Source organism: Pyxicephalus adspersus, chromosome 4, assembly GCF_032062135.1.
Source record: "Pyxicephalus adspersus chromosome 4, UCB_Pads_2.0, whole genome shotgun sequence".
Taxonomy (NCBI): Eukaryota; Metazoa; Chordata; class Amphibia; order Anura; family Pyxicephalidae; genus Pyxicephalus; species Pyxicephalus adspersus.
The window spans coordinates 129,856,808-129,868,650 of record NC_092861.1 but is presented as its reverse complement, the minus strand read 5'-3'; positions in this window follow the sequence as shown (position 1 = coordinate 129,868,650).

Genomic DNA, 11,843 nt, shown 5'->3' with positions numbered 1-11,843 from the left:
AACATTTTTTTTCTCCTTATTTGACCCTATTTCACTATAAGAACCTGAAGATAGAACCTCTCTTTCTGCAAGTCTCTGGACCCTCTCTTCAAATTTGTCTGACAAAGACTGATTGTACACATTTGCAAACCATTTTCTTCCTCCTTTGGCCAATCCTCCACCTGAAAAGGAAATAATGGTTGGGGAACTGTAAGTGAATTGGCTTCACCCCCTCCCTCTGCTTATTCGGAATTCTCCACAGTATTGAGATGGAATGGTGAAACAATTCTTCATATTGCTCCTTCAGATTGTATCTTGCATTTAGCATAGAAGAAAGGAGAAGGTGCCTGTCCATGGTTCACTGAAACTGGATAATCTGTGTGTAGGAGGTAAAGGCGAAGGAGGTGGTTTGAGTTAACCCATGCTGGGTCATCTACACTAAGAGAATTTCAACTTGTTATGGTTGTAAATGTCAGGCAGCACTGCAAGCAATGGTAGACACAACCCTTCATTTTGCAGTCTGAGAAGACCTATTACAGCACAGCTCATTACAGAGCCAATATTACATGTCCTCCACCACCCCATCTCAATTGTTTAATGTGCCAAAAATATTGGATGAGCACCGGGAGTCATATACATAATTTTCTTTCTTATTTTGCAATATTTGGCAACATGGAACACATTAAAACAAAACAGTAGTCTTTTAAACTGTACTGAAAAGCATTACTGCAACTTGTTACTGCAAAGCAAGCGTTCAGAGTGTAATACGTTTTTTGAGGGTATTCAGAACAGTGATATTCATTTCACTTTATGACATTTCATTTTTTTTTTTTAATTTCACTGTGTAAAACTGTTTAATTAACACATACCAGAAAAAAAATACAAATGAACTCTATAATAAAGAAAAACAAATTACAAAAATATATCTCTCTTCTCAATAAAAAAAAAAAAAACCTGAAAAATGTAGGATTAGTTCTTATTTTTTAACCAACCTTTGCCTAAATAGATCAGTAATAAATAACTCTACTTATCCCTAATTAGCAACAGTGGCATTGTACTTGCAGCGTGATGTCCTTGCCACTAAACACTTGCCAACACACCATAGCAATTGTCCAAGAGAAGGGCATCTCTGAGTAAAAATATGTAAAAAATATATTTAAACCTTTTTGATGTCCAACTTTTAGGTGTCCATTAAATGTCAATTTGAATGTTCTCATTGTGAATTAGAAATAATTATTAAGCCCCTGACTTATGCCTGGATCACCCCGTTCCTTCTAGATTTCCAAGTGTCCATCTGATTTTTCCGCACTGAAGAAAATAGCGTGTACTTATGATTCTGTAATAGAGGATTTTTTTCAGCTGGGGAGCCGTAAAATGTAATTGGTGCGTTTTTGTAAATTGCTCACAAAACAACTAGGGAGAGCGCGGTGTAAAGTCGGTTGGCAGGGATGTTTTCCAAACAAGTGTGCAGGCGCTTGGTGCAGTTCTTGAAGAGACTTCCCAGATGGAATTGTATACGTTTGCAGGCACAGAATGTTTTTCATGCTTACCACTCAAACAATTATGTAGTCAAAAGATTCAATACAACCTTTAAATATATGTTACAGAGCACATGCCTTAGCGCTCACACAATAAATGAACGAAGTATCTTAGTACCTGTCAGATAGTTTTTGTAAGGAGTAGCAGAATCTAAAAATTATTTTTATTCTTTGTATTACACAATAAACTATTCACTGCAGCAGGGGATTGTCACTGCTAAGCAATGTATCCATTACCAAAATATTAGAACAGTTTGTCATAACAGAAAATGTTTTTATGCACATCAAGTTATTTTGTTTTTGTTTGTGTTTTTTTTCCTATCAATATTCCGTTCATGATTTATGCAGTTTGTGACATTTTTCTGCATAGAATAGAGTGGCATTTTCTTTTTCTGTTTGTGCTTTGTTACAAATAACATCATTATGCTAACTGGCCCTAAAATAATGGAGAAATGTAGCAGGTATGGAACAAATAGTTTCACAGCACACAATATCAGGAATGTATTTGTTTACTTATTAATTTCTACTCTGCCATTCTGCTAGAAATATGGACATTATGATAAATGAAGTCATTGCTGATTAGTGGTGTTCTTTTTTTATTATTATAAGTATTCTAGAAAAGCTGTATAATGGTAAAGTAAACCGAATATCACAACATCACATTGCATTTATTTTCTCATGCTAACTTCTGTGTACGGCTAATGGTTACAAGCTGTTTATACAGGTGTAGGCGCAACAACCACTCTCATATATATTATACTGTCATTCATTGGTCTGTCACTGGATAGTTTAAAAAGGATTCTTATTTTAAATTTCATGCTGTCTTGCCCCTCAATGCACACCGTCCGCCCGCACACACATTGCATGGCCGCCCTGCATCTGCATCCCCTAGCCTCGCATCTCCAATGTTCACATGCCGGGATGTGAGGCCAGGGGACACAGAGGACGAGAACGCTGTGGGCTTGTGAGGACCAGGTAAGCCCTCAATTCCACCCTGAGTGTGGCTTAATTTTGTAGCAGCAGCAAAGATGAAGTAGGAAAAGGCCCTTGAAGGGGTCTTACCTACAAAGAAATAGGGCAGACCTCAGGGCAATGACAGAAGGCCTTGAAGGATTTTCCTTAAATATTAGTTAGGTTTCATAGCAGAGGTCTTTAAAGGGCTTTGAAGGTGTCAACCTAAAACAATAGGTTTCATAGCAAAGGCAAAAGTGCTAGGAGGTGTTTTTTCTCCAAAAATGTTTTAGGTTCCATACCAGAGGCATAAGGCCCTGCAGGAGTCTTTTTAAGCAAAGCAACAAGGAAGGACTTATTTTACCCAAACTGCCGGCCCCCGAGGATTCAGTTTTATGTGTCTGCATGTACAACTGTGTCATATGACTGCTCCCCCATACATAAATAACTTCTGGTGGTTTGAGATAAAGGACTAAATTTCTTTACAAAAAACGAGGTTACCACTTTTTGTAATTAAATTTAGCCCCGAGCCACACTCGGGAATATAGCTAGGGGGGTTAATGCCTGTGGCTACAATTCATGCTCTGTTTAAAATACCCCCACCGCATTGTCTTCCAGAAAGCCGAGGCTACAAGTCCAAATATTATATATGAAATATTAAGTTATTAAGTGTAAATTGAACTTTTTAAAGCATTGTTTTCTATATGACATATAAAAGCATGAACAGAGAATTTATTAAACCAATGTACCAAACGAAAGCCTATATGTCCTTACAATAGTCATATGTGGTCTAGACCTAATGGCCCCAAACAAGTTAAATTGAAGGTTTAAGGTTGATTTAAATGAAAAAAACTCTATTTCAAGAAATATGTAGGATCTACATTTACAAAACAAAAAGTAGTGATTATTTATTTCTACTTTACTCTACATTTCAATGTCATTGTATCAAATTATTTCTGAATTATAATCATCATGACTGAGTTTTCACAGGAAATTAGAAACATTGGACCTTTTCCAAAGGAAGAGCTGAATGTGTTGAGTGCAGTCCACAGCATATTGAGAAAAACAGCAGGAATAATTAGAGAAGATGAAGCGGGATAATCCCAGGGACCATGCCATGATTTACGCAGAGTAGCATGGTTTCTCAATCAAAGGTGTAAATTCTGCCTCCTGCATCAAGAAACATATTTCACACCATATTTTTTTATTATGGTGGAGCCAGCCCAATTAAACAATGTTCTGCATATGTGTTTTAACATTAATTACATTTTTTTGTAACACGTAGAATTACAGTCTAGCATAAAAGTCTAACATACAATAAAAACCTGTCTCCTAACTCCTTACAGCCCATATAGTTATCCTACCTGCCTTTGAGCCTGGAACCAGGGAAATGCTAAATGACCATAGGGGAAAGGTGCGCATGACTGGGTGCACTGAGAAAGTAGGTAGGATAGGGTTAAGGTGAGAAGTTCAAGCAATGGTCAGCAAAAGAAGGTTTGTAAAGTGGAATGAGGGAGGAGCGTAGGAGTTAAAGCTGACCTAAACTAACATTTTTAGCTTACATAGAAGGGTAGAAAACCCTTTTATATAAGGTAAAAATTACCTAATCTTTTTTAGGGGGTGCAAATGTCAATCAGGGCAGAATGGGAGCACAGAACCTCCTGGGATACCCACATCATGCAGTAAGATTGGCACGCCTTTTTCCCCCCATCTATTGCAGGCTGTTTCACGCGATCTCACGCCTGCTCAGGGTGAGATTGAGTGATGTAGGCAGAAGGCGAAAGAAGGGAAAAGAAGATGGTGGCGCTCAGCGGAGGATTCCAGGACAATGTAGGACCCTGTGGACAATGTGGATCTGCGAAAGTTCTTTTTTCTTTTTTTGCCACCTTAAATGAGGGATGGAGGACATTGGAACAATCAAGAAGAGTCCAGAGGGAGCAGCTTTCCACCCACCCTCCGTTGTTTCAAGGCTTTGGGGTCTTTGAGGGCCATACCTGTAATGTTTTTTACAATACTGGTAAGACCTTCCTTAGGTGTAGAAACTCCTAAATAGTAAAAATGGAGGTGGTAACAAGGAGATAATCGTAGTTAATATGGTAATGAGCTTTTCAAAGTGGTATGCTTTCTGAGGCAGTGTTGTATGACTGGGAACAGGTTGGATGGAGTAGCCAACCCCTACTGGGGGTTTATCCTTCACGTGTGGGTTTTCCTATAATAGGTGATAAGGGGAGGGGATCCAGCCAGTTAATTTTTGTGTCAGCATTGTCCTATTTTGTTTGCACAAAAAATAAAATATCTATTGCAAAGGTCAGATTATTTTAAAACATGAGTATGTTTTTAGAAGTAATAATGGTGTGGCAAATCTGTTGAACCAGATAGGACATTTTGAGCAGTTTAAAGGGGTAAATACAGTCATGTTTTCTTTTTTTGGAGAAATTCCACAGCAAAATGAAGGGATTATCTCTTCTGCTTGCTTGGGAAATGACTGTAAATCCACTAGCACTGTTTGGTTGACCAACAGCAAGCAGATTTTAAAGTTGTACATGTACATATAAAGATGCAGATCCAATTGAATGACAATTTGCTAATGTACCGTATGATATTGTCTATTGAATTATTTTATATAAAATACTTGTGTTCTTCTTACTTTCATCTCATTGCTGATGATCACCTGCAGTTCTTTATTGTCTACATCAGGGGTTGGCAAACTCCGGCCTTTAGGTCAGATACAGCCTAGCCGGTAGTTCATTCCGGCCTATCACCCCCTGGCTGATCCTGGTTGCCGGCCAGATCTGCCAAGGGGCATTAGAAACTACCAAAGCCAGAGCCGCGGGATCTCTGGTGCTGCCTCCCTGCTGTGGCTCCCCTATTTACCGCGGCAGGCCTGATACTTCCGCCACCGCGTTAAATAGGGAACGCTCCCTAAAGGTAAATATGCATTGCGTATGCATTGCGGAGGAGAAAGAGTTCAGGGGGCGTTCCCTGGTGGTGGGCAGAGCCATTAGGGTGGGACTCAGAGTTGGTTACTCCATCCAACCTGTTCCCAGTCATACTCACAGGACTCAAATGTTTGCCGACCCCTGGTCTACATGGAATCAGTCTAGTGATATGCTTATGGCATGCGTCAAAGCAAAATTCCAATTGGAAATATGAGTAGAACAAACATGCAGAATGTGTATCAATATTGCCTACTTAGAGTTCCAAACTTGGATGGAGCATTGTCACCCTATAACAGAAAGTGCAGAAACATTAACATGTTATTTGTTACATAACCTTACCGCTTATTTGGTTCTCATCTGATTTAATCCTTAAGCATATGATTTAAATGATTTAAAACCTAATGTAAAGTAATCACCTAGCTCTTGTGAATATAGTGAATATAAATTGATTGGTTACTGTTTTTTATCACATTTTAACATGTGCTCACTTGCATTACCTAGCTGATTACACTCGCATCAGGTAAGCACAGATGACCAACAAGCAGATTTACCTGATCAACTACCCAAGTAGCATTGGTACAACTCTAGTATCCCTTAATAACTCTAGTAAAAAATGGTAGTATACCAGTATTATTGGTTAATGTATTAAGAACATTTATTGGCTCTTTTTTCAATTATTGCTTTATATTAGAGTCCATGTTATTACCATAATAGTGCATTCTATGCACAAATATACTAATAATAAAAGAGTGCCCTTCAAAATTTGCTGATGAGTGATTAATCAAGGTTTCTTTTACAAGAAAGTTCTTTTTTTTCTTTGTGTTTAGAGCAGCTTGTAAACGCCGGACATAATTTAGCTCATAAATCCCTATCTACTCAATTATTTGGCCTAGCTGCTTTGCATTGCTCAGAGCAGTCTTCTGCATATTCACATATCATTTTAGCAAAGTGTGCATTTTAGCAAGTAATGATCTACCAATGTGATATATTGATATAGATGTATTTTTCTTAGTATGGGTGAGACTATTAAATAAGTTGATTGTAAATTTAATGCTGTGTTATGTAGCTTTATTTCTAAATTAGTCAATAATTTAGTATGAGCCAATTATGGTATAAAACTGCAGAATACAAAGTTTTAAAAGTAGGAGTCTTTATGTCCTTCAAGCATTATAATACAGAGTTAAACATGACAATCATATAGTATTACAGTATCTTATAGTGCAGCCTTTCTCTACTTTTCTCTACTACTCTAGGTCTTTAAGGAACCCCTGATATATTTACTATATTAAAAGCTCACAGTACATTAGCTTGGTGGTCAATGGGATGAATGTTACAGTGCTGGCCAGTTGAAAGAATGTCTCTTACAGATAGCCAAAAAGATCATTTAGAGGCCCAATTTGCTCATTGCTCAAGGAACCCCTAGCAGCTTCTGGAGGAACCCTATGGTTCCTTGGAATCCTGGTTGAAAAACACTGCTATAGTGTATAACAAGTAAACAAAGCTGTGTAAAATAAGACTTCCATGTTGCCAGTATGGAAATAGTAGGCTAATAAAAGGAGTTCACATGTTTAATTGTATTTACACATACCATTAACCATACAATCAGGTTCAAAACTGCAACAAGAGCAATGGAACCCAAGTGGCTTCTGGAAGCTGCTACCTTGTCAGCCACTTGAACTTCAGCACTGGTCCCTAAAGAAGCAGTATTTGCACAACAATGATAGGCACTTAACCACTCACTGCCATTCCCATTTATTCTCTACTGGGCTGCCATGGGTAGATGCCACAATTTATTCTCTATTGGGCTGCCATGAGTAGATGCCTCCATTCATTCTCTACTGGGCTGCCGTGGGTAGATGCCACCATTTATTCTCTATTGGGTTGCCATGGGTAGTTGCCTCCATTATTTCTCTAGTGGGCTGCTGCAGGTAGGCGCTAAATATAGCATTTTCCTGGAGCTAGTGGTTCACTGGCATGAGGAATGGGTAACTGCACTGCCAGTTTGAACACAGCCCAATTCACCCACAGCTGGGAAGTCCAAAAGTAAGGAAGTCCTATATAAAGCCTCTCTGATGGAGTTACACATACTCCTTTTTTTTCCAACCATTCAATCCATTTCATTCCATCCATTGTATTCTAGGTAAGCTACCAATTTAAGTAGAATTGGGGCTGTGAACAGGAAGTAAGGAACAGCTTTAGAAATTAGGAGGTTTGGTGGTCTACCAGGTCCCCTAAACTCAGAAGGCCCTAATCCAGTCCCCCAGCAAATACCTAGGTTGGTGTCCATCCACTAGGGGTTTTCCAGGATTTGGCACAAGTCTTTTAAAGCTCCAAGAAAAGCATATAACATTTTATTTTATCCATGCTCACAACCTTATCCATGGCTACAATTCTAAGACATCAAATTGATTCTTGGTTCAGCAGCCACATGGGTTGATCACTTTTATGGTGACTCTATAGCTGCTATCACTCACTTTTTGTCTGTTATAAGAATAGAATGGAACAAATATGTGCGAGAGCATTCAAGCATGAGTGTGTTAGACAGGCAAAGCCTTGTTTAGTAACTCAGGTTCCTTATAATGTATTGCTTTAATTTAAATGCTCTTTACAGTGGCTGCTCTGGGGAATTATTCAGAAGAAAGCTTAATCTTAAAAGCTGCTCAGTGAAAATGTGAGGCGGACGAGGCCCAAAGGAGATCCGTTAACCCCTTTCTGGATTTCTGAGCTATTTTATTACTACAATAAAAGCTAGAAATTAGCTCTTCTATTTTAAGCCCAAAGTGTGTTTCGTTAGCAATAGGCAATGCGTAATCTTCGAAAGAAGAATTCTGCTATACAGCATTCGTGGCATGGTATGCAGCAAGCATGGTGAGCGAACTTCTTCCATCCCTGCATTGCCAATCTGCCAGTGTTGCATAGCCAGCTACAGAACTAATACTTGGTAAAAATTGAACAATTTCTGTTACATAGTACACTCATCATTATCACAGATCAATAGAGTTGATGTAGCTCAAATCACTAAACTATCATATAGGCTTAAAATAAGATTAGGATATGAATTTAATATTAGGGATAGTTGTTAATCTTAAAAAGTATGCAGCTTTATGGAACATTTGGGGCTCTATTTAAAAAAACAGAGAACTTGACATGACCCCAAACATCCTCTTGGGAATCTTATAGGTCCATAGTCCGTAGTTCATTGCCAGTAGTTGATTACCACCAGGGAATGTTTGAAAGAAGGTTGGATTCCCTGTTTAATAAATAGAGCCCTTAGTGTTTCAGCCTAGACATGAAAATCCTTTTTTTTATTATTTCTGTTCAGGGTAACAACTGTCTTCCAACTGTGTTTCAGCTCTACAAGCAATTGTGCTGGGACACATTACACCAGCAAACCAGTATAGGAGAATAATGTCCACCTGATGCTGGAGCAAGTGCATGTAGACAGGAAATTGCTGGAGGATACTGGAAGAGGAGTTTTGCAGCAAACAAAAGGTAAAAATAATAATGCATGGCAATTGTTTAGGACAGCGGTCGCCAACCGATGGTCCGCAAGAAAACTTTGGTGGTCTGCAGTTCTGGTTCACAAGAAGAACCCTAATTGGGGGGGGGGGGGGTGCACCACCCAGAGCTGCGCACCATGTCCCCTCAGACCTGTGATGGGAGACTGGGCAGGTTCTGGCATCATGACGTCACACTGGGGGAAGTGTCTTCCCCCTTTGAGTGGCACATGGTCAGGAGTCCATTAAATTAGTGGTCCATGAGATCTAAAAGGTTGGTAACCACTGGTTTAGGATACACAGTGGTTCATCTAATTTACTAAGCTAAGTGAAATATCCCTAGCAAGGCGATAATTCACTTTGCTATGTGAACAGCCACTGTTTCTTTACTAAGTCAATTTTAATGTCATCTTAGATTTACTTAGATTTAGAAGTTTTCGAAATAAAATGCACAAAAGAAGCTGCTAGCCTTTCTCTAAAAGACAAAGAGCTTAACTAGGTCACTAAACTATGTGTTTATGGAAATGCAAAACTGGATCAAAGTTCTATAAATGGTCAAATTTGCCATTCAATGAATTCTGAATGGTCTGTCAACAGAAATTCTGATTAATATTTAACACCAGGCCACCTCCAGCAGGGGGAAAGTGCAAAGTGAGGAATGAATTACTGACACATTCATATATTTTTGGTAAATTGAAGCAGAACTCTAATAACAGTGGGATTCTTTAAATATATTTACAAAAAGGATTCCATGTTTACCAAAAAAGGCCTGCTCATAAGAAATTAAGGTGGATTATATAAGAAAAACCATCCAATATTATAATACCATTCAGCTCCAATAACCCCCCCCCCCCCTTTACCCTTTTTACCTTAGCCAGGTATTTTCTGAGAACTGGGAAGCTGCAATATATTACATTCGAACTTCCTTAGTTTTTTAAATGTTGTAATTTTGTATTATTATATACAATATCATAATTTGGTAAATCCATGTAGTGCAATTTTTTGTAGTCTTTCTTAACTGACGCATTTTGCAAATTATACTTTATCAGGGGTGGGTAAGATTATAAGTCACGGAGCTATGTATAACCAAAATATTATAAGAACATATGTAGGATATAAACATTGTTCTATGTAATATGAGTAATCCGAAAACAAAATAAATGATGCGTGGTAATTTATTATATGCAATATCTGGAAATATTTTGTATTCGGATTGCTCCTATTACATAGAATATCATACACATACATAGTGTGTGTGTGTTTGTACTGTTTTACCAGCCAACAGATTTGATTCTTTAGCATGCATTCTTCTACTATACACATCTGCTAATCAATAGGATGACTTTGCTACTGAACGCTTTATGAGCTTTCTAGTTTGGAATGGAGGTAGAGATGTTGATGTTGTCGAGTGAGATGACTGGAGGCAAATTGATGATCTAGGAAGATGAATTTCCTAATCAGGAAATATATATGTGACCTATCTGGCTATATGGAGTGGAACTTGTATGTATATTACAACATTGGCTGTACAGAATTACAAATTGGCTGTTTGCCTTGGGATTGGCTTTAAACCAATGGCATAATTATATCTCACACCAAAATAACAATTAAGGACATCAACAGCAATATTAATATGTATATTTATTTGTTTGCCATAAAAAGAACACAAAATAAAAAAAACTGAAATGAAAAGTAACTGCAAAATGCCAATAAGCAATTTTAATTTTTCTGAAGTTCAGTTATAGCCAATCTTTTCATATATATCTAATGCCTTTTGCCCCTTTTAGATGGTGTTCAGTTAATTGACAATTCTCCTAATTATTGGCATTATAGGTCCCAGCATTGAGGTCCTTTTATGTAATAATATGTAATATAAATAGAATAAGACTACTACACTATACACAAACTTCATCTGTAACATGAAATGTCATTTTTCAGTATCATTATCTCTCTTGTGACTTCCAATTAGTTGTCATCCAGTAAATCAACATCATAACAGAAAGTGTAATATAGATTAATTATTTTAGCTCCAGGGAAAACAGACTCCAAAGTTTTCTTATTAAACAATAAATGTTAGTGTTTCTGCAATAAAAATCATTTTATATTGGATATAAATTGTGTTTTACGAAAGTCCCAGGTAAGCTTTATTGTTAAAAAAAAAAAATAAATGAAATGCTAGTGTTAAAAAAAAAAGATATTAGGAGAACATATATAACACATATAACACATAACACATATATTTTTTTTAATGTAATTTTTTATTTAAGATTTTTATTACCCATATGAATTAGGAGAGACATGAATATGGCATAGGTACTACATACAAAAGGGAGAGTACATACAAAAGGGAGAGGACCATATGAGAAACCACAATCATGAACATATCCAGGTAACTAAAAAAAGATTATAAACCTCTCTAGAAGGCTACGTACACACATTAGATTTTTTTCTTTCACAATCCTTTCCAACGACAAAAGACTGAAAGATGCATGAATGTACGATATACAGCACCCTTCTGCTCTATGGAAGGGGGAGAACAGCGGTTCGGCACCCCGTTGCTCTCTCTCCCCTTCACTTGTATTATATTCTTCGTCGTTCGTGGATCCACCCAGACGGATCCATGAAAAACATCGGATGAACGCTGTACACACGCCAGATTATAATCTGATACTAGCCCTGAGGTGATTATCGGATGAGAATTATCTGACGTGTGTACGTAGCCTAAGGCATCAGTTATGTTTACATAACAGCAGATCAGAAAATCCGACCCTTTGCAAATCACTAAATATCCAAAATCAAACATCAAAGTTATAGTGCAATAACACACATCCAGGGCCACAAATAAATGTTAAAAACACCCATGTGCAATACCTGGAGTACAGAATTACAGGAGAGTAGGTAATAGAGGTATGGAGAAGAAGATGAAAAAGAAATGACGG